Genomic DNA, 4,866 nt, shown 5'->3' with positions numbered 1-4,866 from the left:
TTCAGGTGTGGGAACAAAGGACATGCGCAAGTAATTGCCCTTGCGGAAGTAATTGCAATGTGTCCAGTAATGGGATCTTAGTAAAGAAAATCGTACAGTGGGGTCTAGTCAGCTTGGCCATAAAGGGGTTACCTCTCAGCGGCATACGCCTCACCAGGTGCTGAGGGGTCAGAATGGCCAATCTAGGCTAGGAAATATTTGACACCCCTGTACTATTTGTTACACCATTTGTTCCCCGTGTATGTCCATGTTATGTGTTTTTGTTATCTACTGTGTGTTTTTCTTTATGTTGATGGCGGTAGTCCTTGTTTACAAATGTGTTTCACCCTGCTGATTTTGTAGTTTACATTCCCCGCTGTGAGTCCAGTCGCTGCTGTTTTTGATTTATTCTTGTGTCCCCTTTGAGTAGAACTGTGTTATACTGTGGACTGCGAAAGTTGTTGGTTTGCGGTACAGGTGACATTGGATCACGACGAGCAACCAAGGTCTCTGATTGATACAGGTAACACTGTTTTGCTCAAGGTTTTCGGTAGGGCTCTGTTATACTGGGGACTGGGGCGGACAGACAACATCAGTGATGTTGCACTGTGCACTTACTTTCTGGTCCGATCAGGTAAGACAGCTCTGATTGACATTGGACACAGAGTGATTGGCAGCAGAGTGTAGCCTGTGTTTTTTGTGTTGTGGAGTCCTGAAGAGCCAGGGCATGACTTATGCCATGGATTCTGCTGGCCTCCACAAGACAGGATGACAGGGGGAAATCAGCCTTATTACATATGAGTAGACAGGGATACCGTGCCATCAAGAAAAAGATGATGCTTCATCCACAGCTCCCCTAGGGTGGTCATCCTTATCTGTTGGTGCAGAGGGATGTGTAGCAGAGGACGCAATCCTCTGATAGTTGGATGTTCACACACCCGTGTTAGGATAATGAGGGGTCCTGTTAGATGAAGGTCAGCCCAATGCCTTTCTCTACTTATGGGTCAAAGGTATTAGTGATGGTATTTGTCAATTAATTGCACCGTGAGGGGAGAAATCCCACAGGAGTGCCTGGTATTTTCTTCTGTCTTAGGTATGTTTACTATGGAGCAGAAGGAAAAACCCAGCGGACGCCACAGAAGAGACTTGCTATCTGCCCTGACACTCTTGTGAGGCTCCAGAGGATCCCACTAGGTTTTGGCAGTCAGCCCGCTTCCACTCAGAGATCTTCAAGAGACGGAGAACTAAGAAGATAAAGGGGATCTCCCATGCTTTGGAGAAAGACTTGGAGGTGTTCGGATGGGAGAGTTCAATCTCTTGATACACCCGGTGTTAGTTGTCCTGGTTCTGGTTATCCGGAGGGTCAAGGGACTTGATCACCAATCACACCAGAACCAGACAGAACTTTACAGAGCTAACCGGAGGAGGAGGCTCAGGACATAACTCCAACAAAGTCCTGAAGCTAGAAATCTTAAGGACATACTTTGTATCCTATGAGGGTTCAGGATGTATAATCTATGCCATCCTGGAACCCCATAGTACTGTGTGCATATATTGATTATTTGTATGTTTGTCAATTTTTGTACCCATAGACACTCTACGTGCAAATGTGTGACAGTCTATACTCAGGGAAACTCGCCCAACTTACAGCAGTGAGTTAGAATATGGCTGTGCACACATTTGCATCCTATAGTCGTTTCCCATTGACACGTAGGTCTGTGATCTACCTGTGCCTTTGGATGTGTAGAGAGTAATGCCTGGTTGCATGAGTCTCTATGGGTACACACACTAAATTTAATTTGGTGGTGTTGGGAGGGGGAGGAATGTGATCTGTTTTGTGTAAATGGGAAAAAGAGTAGATCCCCTAGGGACAGGCCCCCTCCTTTACAAGTTTATTTGCCACTTTAACCCCAAGAACGGGGAAGTTCGTAAGGGTTGGACTGAATGTCAGATAGTGCGGTGTTCTTTCCCGCAGTTAGAATTTAGGTACTAGGACATCACCTCTTACTCCAGAAATTCTGACCTGCCTTGTAAAGACCTATGTATCTATCCATGGGAGAACCTCCTCAGCGATAGATTCTTCAATCAAGATGAAAGAAGAAGTGTCAGACGAAAGTCGTGCCTATGCTAAAAGGAGGCCATTCCCCGGTTGACCGTACCCCAGAAAGAAGGTGACAGTGAGAGTGAAGCCATCCCAGAGTCTGACCAATATGACAGTGGGAGCAGCTGATACCTGAATGAAAGGAGAAGAGTCAGATGGAAGTCGTGCCTATAAAGAAGGCTATTCCACGGTTGCTACCTGGAGAGATGGTGAGGGTGAAGCCATCCCAGAGTCTGACCCATAAAAGACGACAGTGTATGTGGCTGAAACCTGAAGATCGACACTGACAGTTGCCAGAGAGAAGACGACAGTGCATTCTATGGGTAGAGACGTTGGGTTATGGTGAAGGGAAGGTCGGAGGTGTTAGCCGCGATGGGTGATGTCTAGGTACCTAAGGGCTAGATTATACTTCAGTCCTTCCTGAACTATTACCAATTTATTGTTGTGTTCTCGACAACAGGGGGATTGTAGAGGGAAGGGTGAGATTTAAATATATATATATATGTATATTGGCCCTGTATGGCCAGTATGGGCCCAGGTCTGTGATGATAGATATATATATATATATATATATATATATATAGAGAGAGAGAGAGAGAGATGTGTATATGCCCCTTATACTGCACACATCTGTACTGTGTATATATATGTATTTGTATATTTGATATATATATATACACTGCTCAAAAAAATAAAGGGAACACAAAAATAACACATCCTAGATCTGAATTAATTAAATATTCTTCTGAAATACTTAGTTCTTTACATAGTTGAATGTGCTGACAACAAAATCACACAAAAATAAAAAAAATGGAAATCAAATTTTTCAACCCATGGAGGTCTGGATTTGGAGTCATACTCAAAATTAAAGTGGAAAAACACACTACAGGCTGATCCAACTTTGATGTAATGTCCTTAAAACAAGTCAAAATGAGGCTCAGTAGTGTGTGTGGCCTCCACGTGTCTGTATGACCTCCCTACAACACCTGCGCATGCTCCTGATGAGGTGGCGTACGGTCTCCTGAGGGATCTCCTCCCATATATATACAGTGGGATGCGAAAGTTTGGGCAACCTTGTTAATCGTCATGATTTTCCTGTATAAATAGTTGGTTGTTACGATAAAAAATGTCAGTTAAATCTATCATATAGGAGACACACACAGTGATATCTGAGAAGTGAAATGAAGTTTATTGGATTTACAGAAAGTGTGCTATAATTGTTTAAACAAAATTAGGCAGGTGCATAAATTTGGGCACCACAAAAAAGAAATGAAATTAATATTTAGTAGATCCTTCTTTTTCAGAAATTACAGCCTCTATACTCTTCCTGTAGGATCCAATGAGAGTCTGGATTCTGGTTGAAGGTATTTTGGACCATTCCTCTTTACAAAGCATCTTTAGTTCATTCAGGTTTGATGGCTTCCGAGCATGGACAGCTCTCTTTAAGTCACTCCACAGATTTTCAATTATATTCAGGTCTGGGGACTGAGGTGGCCATTCCAGAACATTGTACTTGTTCATCTGCATAAATGCCTTAGTGGATTTTGAGCAGTGTTTAGGGTCGTTGTCTTGTTGAAAGATCCAGCCCCGGCGCAGCTTCAGCTTTGTCACTGATTCCTGGACATTGGTCTCCAGAATCTGCTGATACTGAGTGGAATCCATGCGTCCCTCAACTTTGACAAGATTCCCAGTCCCTGCACTGGCCACACAGCCCCACAGCATGATGGAACCACCACCATATTTTACTGTAGGTAGCAGGTGTTTTTCTTGGAATGCGGTGTTCTTTTTCCTCCATGCATAACGCCCCTTGTTATGGCCAAATAACAAAATTTTAGTTTCATCAGTCCACAGCACCTTATTCCAAAATGAAGCTGGCTTGTCCAAATGTGCTTTAGCCCACCTCAAGCGGCACTTTTTGTGCTGTGGGCGGAGAAAAGGCTTCCTCTGCATCACTCTCGCATACAGCATCTCCTGGTGTAAAGTGCGCCGAATGGTTGAACGATGCACAGTGACTCCATCTGCAGCAAGATGATGTTGTAGGTCTTTGGTGCTGGTCTGTGGGTTGACTCTGACTGTTCTCACCATTCGTCGCTTCTGTCTATCCGAGATTTTTCTTGGTCTGCCACTTCGAGCCTTAACTTGAACTGAGCCTGTGGTCTTCCATTTCTTCAATATGTTCCTAACTGTGGAAACAGACAGCGGAAATCTCTGAGACGGCTCTCTGTATCCTTCCCCTAAACAATGATGGTGAACAATCTTTGTCTTCAGGTCATTTGAGAGTTGTTTTGAGACCCCCATGTTGCTACTCTTCAGAGAAAATTAAAAGAGGAGGGAAACTTACAATTGACCCCCTTAAATACTCTTTCTCATAATTGGATTCACCTGTGTATGTAGGTCAGGGGTCACTGAGCTTACCAAGCCAATTTGAGTTCCAATAATTAGTTCTAAAGGTTTTGGAATCAATAAAATGACAACAGTGCCCAAATGTATGCACCTGCCTAATTTTGTTTAAACAATTATAGCACACTTTCTGTAAATCCAATAAACTTCATTTCACTTCTCAAATATCACTGTGTGTGTCTCCTATATGATATATTTAACTGACATTTTTTATCGTAACAACCAAAGATTTATACAGGAAAATCATGACGATTAACAAGGTTGCCCAAACTTTCGCATCCCACTGTATTGTTCAAAACCGCATCCCAGAGTATATATACTGTATATAGATGTATGTATGCCCCTGTTATTACATGCTTCTATATATACTGCAAACTGTATTGCAT

Source organism: Bufo bufo, chromosome 1 (assembly GCF_905171765.1).
Source record: "Bufo bufo chromosome 1, aBufBuf1.1, whole genome shotgun sequence".
Taxonomy (NCBI): domain Eukaryota; kingdom Metazoa; phylum Chordata; class Amphibia; order Anura; family Bufonidae; genus Bufo; species Bufo bufo.
The sequence above is the reverse complement of the archived record's forward strand: the minus strand, read 5'-3'. Positions refer to the sequence as shown.